This window comes from Pleurodeles waltl, chromosome 6, assembly GCF_031143425.1.
Source record: "Pleurodeles waltl isolate 20211129_DDA chromosome 6, aPleWal1.hap1.20221129, whole genome shotgun sequence".
Taxonomy (NCBI): domain Eukaryota; kingdom Metazoa; phylum Chordata; class Amphibia; order Caudata; family Salamandridae; genus Pleurodeles; species Pleurodeles waltl.
This window is the reverse complement of record NC_090445.1, coordinates 518,586,823-518,599,000: the sequence shown is the minus strand read 5'-3', so window position 1 is coordinate 518,599,000 and position 12,178 is coordinate 518,586,823. Positions and strand designations below refer to the sequence as shown.

Here is a 12,178-nt window from a genome sequence, read left to right as displayed (position 1 = left end):
TGGCTTATAAAAGCCTTACTGACCTGCACCTTGGAAGCAGTCTGTATGGTACTCAGGGGCCAGCTTTAAATATCGCTCAGGTGGACTATTTGGACTCTTGTTGTGGGAAATATGATTTGCAGCATTAACACTTACCCCAAATATGGAACATTCTAATTATTCCCTGCGCAATACGTTTAGAGGTTGCCTTTGTGTACCGGAGCACTTCACTTTACCAGGCATTGAGGTCTTTAAAGATAAGAATTTACAGAGTGAGGCATGTGGTTATCTTCTGCTGACTCTGGTTAGAGTCAGGATTTGACGTGTATGACCAGTTGCCCATCTTTGTCTGGATGCCCTTGTCATCCATCTTAGTGAATTCATAAACTTTGGTATACAGGTGGGCAGGTCTAGCTTGTCAAGGGTTTTTCCTCCTCCTCTTTTAGGGGAACAAATGGAGAAACTGGGGTAAAACAAGAGGTGGACAATGTATTTTCCTTAGAATATTTATTTTAGGGATATAACCAGGACGATCAGGGGGTCCAAAAAATTGAGAAACGTCTTTCTGTTTTTCAGATTTTTAATAAAGTGTATCCCTCCCCACGGGTGTTCCTTTCTCTCATGCTCAACCTTCTGTTGTTCCTTCCAAAGTACCCTCTACTGGAGTTTGCCAGGGGGGTGGTGGACACCGATAGGGACAGTAGGGAAAGATCCTCTAGCGGGAGGCAGAAGAGGAAACTGTGGATTTTGAAAGACAGACCAAACAAACTGAGGTTTGTTGTTGTTCCAGAAGAGTTGGTACCCCCTGATCAGTTAATAAATTCTGAGACATTGAACAAGGTTCCCTCTGATCAAATAATCAATAATGCATCTTTACATTTAGGCATGACTAATGATCCAGTAGCTCCTCCCAGCACATGAGAGGTACTAATCCCTGATATTTATGCTCAGGGAAAGGGGCTCACCCTCAATATTGGGGTGATTACCCATGACTCACAGGATGGTTTGGCTGCGGTTTCTCATAATGGTGGAGGGGGAAATGGAATGGTGAATTGTGGTTCTCGAGGGGCAGGTACGTAGTCCAGGGACTCACAAGCGGAGGGGTGGAATTCTGAGTCGACTGCACTGGCTTTGTCTTTGGGGGAAAGGTAGTCTTAGTATGCCATTAAGTCAGTTGGGACTCTTAATAGGGAGGGACAACCATTTTTCCATCATCATCATTGGCCCCTCATCATGGTTTTGAGAAAAACTCTGGTAATCATTCAGGGGTCTTAAAATAGGATCTTTTCTACTGTATTGTACTTTGATTCTTTGTTTGATCTTAGATTTGGTCCTTTTAATACACAATTTATTTTACATCTATTTTTGGAAATTGAGGCCCTTGGACCCTCAAGAAGTAAAGACATTAAACATGTCTACATCAATACCTCTGCCCTTGCCCTATTACAAGAGTAACGCTTAGTTCCAGGATTATTGTAATGTTGATTTTAGAGACTGTGGATTATTTTGGGAAAAGAGGGAATGATGTCCTTCTTGTTGAAACAACTAAAGTGTCTAACTGTTGCAGTTCCACCTTGGACCCTCAGGGTGTCTCAGTAGAAGTGAGGGGGGTCCCTTAATCTTAAGAACATGAATATCTCGGTACACAGAGGTATGGGGGGGAGAGTGATAAATATAATGGAAAAGGAGGATGTAGGTACTTGGGATTCGGTGGTGAAGGATGAGTTATCTAGCTGGGGTCGGTTAGCTGGTTCTTTGAATCAGGCTAAATATACCCTAAAGCTTCTGGCACAGTGGAGTTAACGATTCGGATGAATTGATATCTTGGAATATAGCAGGCCTAGGTCGGACAAATGTAAAATTGAACTTTGTAGTGCATTATCATTTGCCTTTAAGAGACCTGGGCCTGTTTTGATTTAAGTGTGAAAATGATTTTGTCTATTCTTGTGCAGCAAAACCCGTCATAAAAGGCCATGCTAGCTGAGGAATAGCTTTTCTACTCTGCAATGACATTAGTTGGAAACAAAAGGCATTTTTTCATTCTTCAAAACGCCTCATCTGTGTAAAGCTAGCCATGTCCAATGCACATGGTGGATTCTCATCTTTTTTGCTTGCAAATGTATAGTACCCTTGATACTCTTGTTGGCTCTATGTTGTCATTCATACGTAGCATTAGTCTCTTGGAGGACTGTCCTCTGGTCATTGTTGTAGGGGACTTTAATTGGAAAGTTTCAAACTCTATTTGTAGGACATTTGGTAATGTTGAAGTAGATGAAACATGGTGTATTCCAGAGCCTGTTTTACCAGTAAAAACTAGGTCAGATAAGCGAGACATCCGTTTCTTGGAAAGCTTGAGATCTTATTGATTTCTCTTTTAAATGGTGGATTTCCTGAAAGCATTCTTGCTTTTTATGCCTTTCATTCTTCTCATGGTAATTTGTTAATTGATTATATGGTGGCATCCTATCAAATGTTTGGAGTTTGTTCTCAATTGGAGATTGTAGGGACTGATCTCAGTAACTACAGTGTATTATCAATCTCTTTAGACTTAGAGATGAAAGCTCTTGAATCCTGGATTTCCGGGAAGGATAATATAGTTCATAATAAGCCTAATAGGTGTACTTTTTGGTCAAGGAGTAACATAAGCATTTAGGCCATAGTATCTAAATTGCATGTTTGGGTTCTATTGACCCTTCTTTAGAGAACCTAGTTCTTGGTATGAAAAGCAGTTGATATTCTTTCATTCTTTTGGGAGCAAAGATACAGGCAAAACCCGAAATCCTTCATTAAGAACTCCTGGGCCGTAAAATATGTGAATCTGGAACCTAACTCCCTGGTCATGAAACAATTTAAATCCCCTTCAAGTGTGAGGCAGAGGGAAATTAATTGCCTGAATCATTAAAAAACAAGACTAAAGATGGTAGAACATAGTAAGGAAGAGGACAAGAAATGGATTATCTTGAGGGAAGCTGCTATTTCCTCTAATTCAAGTACATATTGGGCTCTGATTGCTGAATATTATGATCCCAGGATAAACACTGAGGCCATTCCAATATCTGATGATGAGTGGGCTTAGTATATTTTGCAGTTATATGCTTGTAATCCAAGTGCTGGTGATAAGTGTGTGCCTAGTGTTGAAGTTGACTTGATGGAAGTATGTCCCCCATCTGGTAATTAGATTGAAGGGTTTATAAAGGGTACTAGGCATTCAGGGGTGATGGGTTTTGATGAACTTCCGATTTCAGTAATCAAGCAGCATGCTTCTTTATAGGCTGCTTTTTTTTATGCCCACTGTTCCAGTATTGTTACCTGTCTGGCGACATTCCTTCATCTTGGAAGGGAAGAATTATGCTCCCTTATACGTAAAGGGACCAAAGAATTCCCCTGCCAGTTATAGAGAAATCACCCTCCTGGATACTTCTGGCAAATTGTCTGCCAAAAGTATATTATTACATCTCCAGGAATGGGCATTTGACAACAACCTTATTCCTGTTGAGCAGTCTGGCACTCTTGATAATACATTACCCTTCAACCTTAGTTGAACAATACCCTTTGGTTAGGGTTATGCCTGTGTAAGCTGCTTTTATTGATTTCCTCAGAGCTTTCAATAGGGTTGATTGAGGGACACTGTGGAGACAATTATCATTATTAGGGATGCTCTCTCATCTTTTGAGGTTAATAATTGCTTTTCACTCTTCTATGTGGGCTCAAGTCCTGTTGGGAAGGAACCAAGGACTGTCAAGTGGAGTTGAGATGCATAGTGGTTTAAAACAGGGGTGCTTGCTCGCCCCTCTACTTTTTCACTCTTTATTTAAGATATGCCTGGGAGAATCAATGAGATAAAGGGGGTTTGCCAAAGCTAGGTCAAATGAGTCTTTGTGCCTCCTCTACGCAGATGATGTGATTTCACTGGATCAAACCCAAGTAGGTCTTCTAATGCTACTTTCTGCATTGGAGAAATAGACTGAAGCACACTTTATGAAAATAAATATATCAAAGTGTAAGGTTATGACTTTTAGAACGCTGGGTTGTGGGATTAGGCAGAAATTTACTTGGTTTCTAGGGAAAGTCAAGTTGGTGGTGCAGTTGTATTGCTACCTTGGTAGAATTCTTTCATGTAACTGCCTAAATCATAAGCACACCTATATGATGACTTAGGAAAAAGTAAGGTGATGTCTCAAGCCTCGGCTATACACAGGTTGTAGCCAAGCGGCCTTGATTCTTCTTTGAGAAAGTGGAAGGGTTCAAATGGCGCCAAATTTGTAATGTGAATTCTATGGCTTCTTTACAGTCCCTTCCGCTCAAATATGGGCTCCCTTCTACAATTGTTCTTGCTATGACAGCTGTTCTGAGGTGGGGGAACCATATATTGGGAAGTGAAGCCAGTTCTATCTGAACTGCACTAACACTGGAAATGTTTCATTGTCTGAAGGGAAGAACTGCTATTTATTCTAATTTCCCAAAAGCTTTGGTCATGTTTGAGATTCCATACTGTGTGGATTCCTCTTTTCCAAAACCTTAATTAAAAAATGTATTAAAGAATCTTTGCACATTCTGAGAAGGAAGAGAGATATTCCATACTGTTCGAAGCATCTGAAGAATGAGCTGGTAATAGAAAGCACTATCTGTAAACAACCCCAACCATATCCTTTATGTAATTTGCCACATGGAGTAAGGAGAATCATCTTGCTTCTGAGATTACGTTTGCTCCAGTTCCAGGGTATTACAGAAATGTGGGAAGACGTACCAAAGAAGGAGAGGGTATGTGATCTTTTCCTATCCCATGTACAAGATTTAAATCATGTGTTTTTTGCACATCCAGTCATTTATTTTGCATGACAGCACTTTTTGAGACTGATCTTTAACTTCGACAGTTGTGGCACATACTTGTCTGTTTACTCCCCCAACTGAAATTGTCTCTGCAAAGATTTTTACATTTTTTACATGCTTTTTTAATGTGTTCTAATTTTGTACTTATATGAGCATTTATTTAGTGACGCCAGGTGTAACAGTTATCCTATTGGTTAATTCATTGATCATTTGAGTGGATGTAGAATAAATTATTCTGGTGACGGTATACTGGGTTGGAAGTTTCTTCAGGTGTGCACAACCTTTACTAAACTTGCTTTTTGGATAGTACACAATAACTTAAACATAATCTTGGTGTTAACTTTGACCCAATTGGGTGGTTCAATTGGACGGGTGCGGTTAATACGTCCTACTTGTGTAGGATAAGGCTCAATCAAGTTGTCAAGTTCAGAAGCTTGGCAATGAGTTTTCCAGTTGACTAGGGTGTATAATAGCACATTAGCTGAGAACGAGGGTTCATTGTGTTCAGGATATAGTACAAGAAGGGTTTTTATGGGAGAGGGAGCTGCTTTTTCCACCATGATTCGACTTGAAGGGTTAATGTTAAATCTGAGCAATAGTGGAATTTCAGATTCCTTAATTTTAGTGAGGTAGAGGAGGGGTATTAAGCACTGAGGGCCAGTAAACTGTCAAGCTCAGCATTTCGAGCTATAAAATCTCAGGTTTGCACTATGGCCCTTATTATAACCTCAGCGGTCTTATCAAAAGACCGTCGAGGCTGCGGGAGACAGAATACCACCAGTGCTGGTGGTATTTCTGGCTCCCTATTACGACTTTTCCGCTGGACCAGCGGAAAAGCCACATCAATATTGCTGCTGGCTCGTAATAGAGCTGGTGGCAATGCTGATGTGCAGCGGGTGCAGTAGCACCCGTTGTGCATTTCACTGCCATAAATTTGGGCAGTGAAATGCGCAACGGGGCTAGGCCTGGGGGCCAAGGGCATGGGCAGTGCAGGGGCCCCCAGGGGCACCCCAAGTGCTTGCACCGCTGCCCTGGGGATTATGACTGCCAGGCAGAAGCCTGGTGGTATAGTGTGGGTGCGGCGGTATGGTGTGGCTATTGCGCCATGGTCATAATGGCTGGTTGAACACCACCAGCCTGTTGGCTGTGTTAACGCCAGCTTACCGCCGGCCGCCAGGGTCATAATGAGGCCCTATGTCTTGTTTTAATTCTTATATAGTCCCTATCCACATTGCCTATATTTCCAGCCTGGTCCATCTCATTCCTGTTTCTTACCTGGTTTCCTGTCTGGTTTCAGTTCTCTCAAGTCTGTCTTAAATAGGTTTCTGCCATTTATGGCTGCCTGCGACTGGCTTTTGCATTGCCCTTCTGCTGCTCCAATCTCATTATATTTTTAAGGCTGCAACTGTGTGTCATATGCCTCTTTATCTTGCTGCTTTTTATGGCTGTTTTGGTTTCCTTCTGTCATTTAGTTGAGGATAACCTCACCTGCCAGTGTTTTCCGGCTGAGGGGGTGCAATGCCTCATGTGCCCATCTCATTGCTACACTGGTCGGTCCGGCAGGAAATTTAGCTACCCACTGAAAGCAGGCAACAAGGAAACTTACATGCATGTAGCAGAAGTGTTACTCAGGGGCAAAATAGAGATGTGGCACGGAGGTTGGGAGATCGGGGATTGGGTACTGTGGTAGCACTGTGGTGCCAGAAGAGGAGGAGGTTGTTGCAAGCGTGGATAATAGTGGCCTCAAAACAATTCCAAGCAGCCACAATAGCACTAGAATTGAATGTGACCAATGTAACAGATAGGACTGCATGCAGGATCAAATAGCTAAAGAATAAAATAAAGGAAAAAAGACCTGAAGTTGTGAAGTTCATAAAAGTACTACTTGAGGCTGGTAAACACTGAGAAAGCCCTATAAGCCCTATAAAATGAACAATTATAGGTTCAAACACCAAGTTGTGTGTAAGTGGTGCTACATTTATCACAATTTCTGGTGTCAAGGGTAGGGGTGCCGCCTGTGGAATTGGTGGAATTTTGGCCACTCTGTGTTATTCTTTAACAAGGAGCTCTTCCCAAATTCAACCAATCGCTCCATGGCAGAATCTTTCCCCCATGAGGCTAAGGAATTTGCAAGCTGGTGAGGGAGAGCGAGCTTTGGTACTCCCTATCATAATTTTTTAATGAGGGTGGTCACTGGCGTCTGTGAGCTGTCACTGTCAGAGGGCTATCATTCGAGTGGATTTGCAGCTGCTTCAGTAGATTTTCTACTGAAGCGGCAGCAAAATCAACTTGCACTCTTGCACAAAGAATCATGCTGTTTGCACTGCTTTTCAGTGTTGCTTTCACTACTGGCACGAAGTTGCAAAGCAAGCTAAATTTTTTCCACACATTGGCACAGTTCCATGCAATCTCCTGCAGTTTATCTGTAACTCCACAGAATTCTGCAGAGTGAAACTCCACAAGTTCTGCCCACCCATAGTCAAGGAACGCAGAATTGTATCCATCACATGTTTTTGCAGCCAAAGCCCTGGCACTGTGGTATATTAACATCCAAATACCAACTCTCTATGATGCAAACCAAGATACTAAAATACCTGGCAAAGAGTAACAGGAAAGCACTAGGAAGGAACATATTAAGAGGTGACAGCAATGGTTGCCAAACACAACTCATGGTATGCAGTGGAGGCACCCAATGAAAAAGAAAAGAATAAGGAAATAGGCATGAACACCAAGCCCACTTAAAATCTGTTCAATCTAAGTTGTTGGACAATACACCAAACACAACAGATACTAATAAAAGAGGATGTGTATGAAACTCCAAAGGATTTAGCAATGGTAAAATTGGTCCCATGGCATGCTCAAGAGCATGCAGTATCCATTGATCCTTCAACCAAACTGTCCTTTGAAATAATAAAAGCAACCACAACACCAAATGTCTTTCAATGCAAAATCTAACTCTCAAAGCTATGGAGTACCTAACTGGTACTAATGTCACCCCAGTGACGTAACTGGGGCGCGGTATTTCAGACTGTGGCAAATAAACCCAGGGGTGTTTAGACGTTACCCCAGCAGTGGGTAGTAATTTGGTAAAGTCTCTTCCTCACGTGGGATACTGCTAATCAATACTGGGCTGGGCAGGAGAAACCCCAGTGCCCATGCTAGCAAATGCATTAACGTCTCTGAGTGTTTATTTTAGGCCCCAGCACTTTACATTTGTGTGCCATGCCGTTACTGTGTCGGCCCTCACATGGCAATATAGTGCACAACCTCACACTCCTCTAGTGAAATGCAGCATTAGCACAATCCATGACCCCCCACCGGTCGCTGTAATCCAGTGAAAATGTTACCCGCTATATCGATGATCACTATAATGTATTCCAAAACATGCAAAGTAAGCCTTCAGCCATCTCAGTCTTGTCTAAGTGTGAATTTAAATACCCCCATGCACCACCAAACACAGAACCTACAAGTAACCTGCTCTGTTGTACTAGGCACGTAGTCTGGAAACACATTTGAAGATGAGTGGAACCAAGAATACTTAAGTTCTTAATCTGATCAACACAAATTGAGAGGATAAAGCTGAAATAAAGTATATTAATAAACCAAACTTCCAAAGCAATATTGCTAACCTGGACTGAAATATATATAAATAAGCAGGAGAACAGCAACCAGTAAGCTTCCTGGGAGCTGGCCCTGAAGACACAAAAGGCAAGTGAAAGCCAAGTTGAAGAGGACATTTGGGGGACATTACGCCCGCTGGCCCAGCGGAAATGTCACCACAACATTGAAGCCAGCTTGTAATGGAGCTGGCGGCAATGTTGAGGTGCATCGGGTGCAGCAGCACCCATCGCGCATTTCACTGCCCGCAATTCGGGAAGTGGAATGCACGATAGGGCTGTGCATGGGGCCCCTGCAGTGCCCATGCCAAGTGCATGGGCACTGCAGGGGCCCGAGTCTCCCATACCATCCCATGGAACGGCTGCTGGATGGGGACTCGTAATCCCCAGGGCAGCGCTGCCCTGGCAGATTATAACCGCACAGACCGCCAGGCTGCAGGCAGCCTGGCAGTATCGGCGGTATTACAGTTGCATCTCCGTATTACCGCCACAATATTGCTTCCCGCTGGGGTCGCAATGACCCCTATAGTCAAGTAAAAACAATTCTGCCCATATTTCTAATTATAATACCAGAGTAGTACAGACAGTATGCAACTCTATGTTGCTTAGGGTATAGAGTAAAAATTAAAAAACAAAATGACACCAAAACAACAAAAATCCAACGAGGGGAACTGGAGAAAATGATTTTTCTCAATTTTTAACTAGTAACATTGCCAAAAAGTTTGAGTCCCCAACAACAGTCTCATTTGAGGCCAAGCACAATGGATTGGTTAGTTAATTAAAGTGGATTGTCCTAAAAAAAATGTCTGGAAGTCAAAAAGTTTGAAAAGGTTCCAAACTCCCTCTTCAAACAGGAACTTTGACACTTTTTTTCAGTAAAGTGTTGACATTTCGTTTAAGTCCCAGCATAGAAAAGGAATTTGTTACTTTTCAAGTAGTAAAATCCTCTCCGTGCAGACTACCACTGAAAGTGGAGCCTCCATCATGGAACGAAAGGCCTGATACCTGAAGTACTTTGGTCCAGCTGGAGCTTTCGAGATTTCATGCTGAAATTAAGTTCTTATTCTTGGAAATTAATCCTTCCTTCTGGGCCATCTGGAATTTTTGCTGTTTTATTGAACCCTATTTATTTTTGTAGGCTGTAAACTCAGTGCACTTTGCCCCGGCTAACCAGAGATAAAGTATAAATTGCCTGTGCTATTCCTGTTAACACATGGTAAAATTGGTATACATCTGATTGGCACATTTATTCTGCTTATAAGTCACTATTATATGGTATGACCTACCCAGAGCCTACAAATTAAAAGCTACCAGTGGGTTGCAACACTCATTGTACCACCCACTCTAGTAGCACTGCAAAACATGTTTGCAGACCGGGTTTGCAGTTTTAAACTGTCTTTTCAAAGTTGCAAAATAATCATTTTATAAGGTTTAAACCTTCCTTTGAAATACTTATGTTACCCTTAAAGTAGGACTTAGTGGAGGGTGCATAGTACTAAAAAGTAGGGTATGTATACCTAACATTTTACATGACCTGGCAGTGAAATCCCTCCAAAGGATTTTTTTCCCTGTGGCAAAGCTGGCTCTTCTATAGGTGAACACTGTGACTACCATTATTAAGTTCCAAACTGAGTTTAGGAATACCTAGAAAATATTTCAAAGACTTGTAATAGTATTTCTTAAATCCAAAATAATTGTCAAGTTGGGTTTTATATTACTATCTTATAAATGACACTTTTAGTAATTTATCATTTTCCCGCCTAAAACCAAAAGGCTCTCCTGCCAGTGTCCATCTCCCACCTAATCCCTGATGTTTTCCCTTTGGTGAGCAGTGTATTGCTCCCAGACAAAGAACTCTGGGTGTGGGGATTGGGGCTCATCCCTGGCTATTCTGGAGTCACTGGGAAGTAGTGGGGGTGGTGCAGAGGCTCGTGTCTTTAACCAAGGGGCTTCTTGTTGTCCCCGGGACTGAAGGCAGATGGAATGCACATCGGAGTTTGCATTGGACAGAGAAATGAGAGACAGAGGCTGTTGAAAACTGACCCCAGGGTTGCTGGATGGCCCGAGATGCCTGAATACAGAGAGGGAGTACCTGGATGTGCCTGGCTCCTGAGAGGGCACCGGAGTCACCACCTTCAGAGAGGGTCACCAGGAATGAGAGATGAGAGACTGAGGCAGAAACAGGCCAGACGCTTAATCTTGGTGGCCTTGTCTGCTCTCACTGGCAGAGTTGCTGAGATAGATGGACCACTGTGAGCAAGGCTGGATTGTCCCACATGCCCTGAGACTGCGGTGAGAGACTGGCCTTGAACGGTGGTGCCTGGGTGGTACTGGGCCCCCAAAGGGATGTTTCGAGAGGCCCAATCTGCGTCCCCACTCAGCTTCTTTGGAGTCCTGGAGAATAAGTAAAGTGACTGCAGGCCTTTTCAAAATCCATAAAACACTTCTGGTGGACCTGAGACTGTCCAAACCCCAGGAAATGTGGCATTATAATGTAATTGGAAGTGAGGTATGAGGAGCAAGTTACAGTAGTCTCATTGGCTTTGTGACTCTGAGGGGTGAAGTGAAGGACCTTAGAGGCATTGGCGGTGGCCTTCCCTTGGACCACCTGACCCCGGCTGCAGAAACTAATATCACTGGGGGCTGGAGGGACAGGGCTCCGGCTGGGCCCAATGATATCCTGCTTTCATCCTGACCCCTCATCCCCACTGAACTGAAATCCTTTCTCCCAACATCCTGTGTCAGAGTTGTTGCCTTCTGCAGAGGCTCTGTGAGCAGTGGGGGAGGCTTGACATAGACTGTGACAGCCAGGTCGGTGCTGAGCTACCCCATCAAAATGGCACTCACTCTGGAATGTGTCTAATCTAGCGAGCCCCGGCTATTCTGGAGTTACTGTGAAGTGGAGGGGGTGGTGCAGAGGCTGCTGCCTTTGACCTAGGGAATATGTGTTGCCCCCACATCCCCTGGAACTGAAGACAGACAGGATGCAGCATTTGAGAGGGACAGAGGAACGAGAGACAGAGGTTGTTAAAAACTGACCCAGTAGTTGCTGGCTGGCCCCTGAGATGCCTGGATACAGAGGGGAAGCTTTGGGATGTGCCTAGCTCCTTAGAGGGTACCGGAGTCACCACCGTCAGAGAGTGTCGCCGGGAGTGAGAGACTGACGTGGAGGCAGGTCAAAGACGTAATCTTCGTGGCCTGGTCTTGTCGCATTGGCAGAGGTGCTGAGAGAGATCGACCACTGTGAGTGAGGCTGGGCTGTCCGATGTGCCCTGAGACTGTAGTGAGTGACTGGCCTTGAAAGGGGGTGCCTGGGTGGTACTGGGCACCACATAGATGTTTTGAGAGGTCCGATCTGCAGCCTCACTCAGCTTCTTTGGAGTCCTGGAGAATAAAGAGATTGATGGCAGGCCTTCCCAATATAAATAAGACACCTCTGGTGGACCTGAGGCAGTCCAAACCCCAGGAAAAGTGGCACTATAATGCAATTGGAGGTATGAGGAGTGAATTAAAATTGCCACATTGATTTTGTGGCTCTGGGGGGGTGAGGTGAAGGACCTGAGAGGCATTGCATGGGCCCGAAGAGGGGTGACCTGGTGGCGGTGTCCTTCATTTGGACCCCCTCAGCAGTAGAAGCTAATATCGCTGGGGGTTGGAGGGACTGGGGAGAGTGGGCTTCTGTATCCTCCTTTCTGGCTCATGATAGACTTGTGGCATGGATTGAGAGGACTGGCCTCAAGTGTGCTGCACTT

General features: G+C 43.9%; 1 protein-coding gene across 2 annotated transcripts in view; it reads right to left on the bottom strand.

Annotated features, from left to right (window-relative positions):
• The window catches only part of LOC138299950 (cytochrome P450 2G1-like), a 278,392-nt gene that overhangs the window by 83,072 nt on the left and 183,142 nt on the right, over positions 1-12,178 (bottom strand). The window lies entirely within an intron of this gene.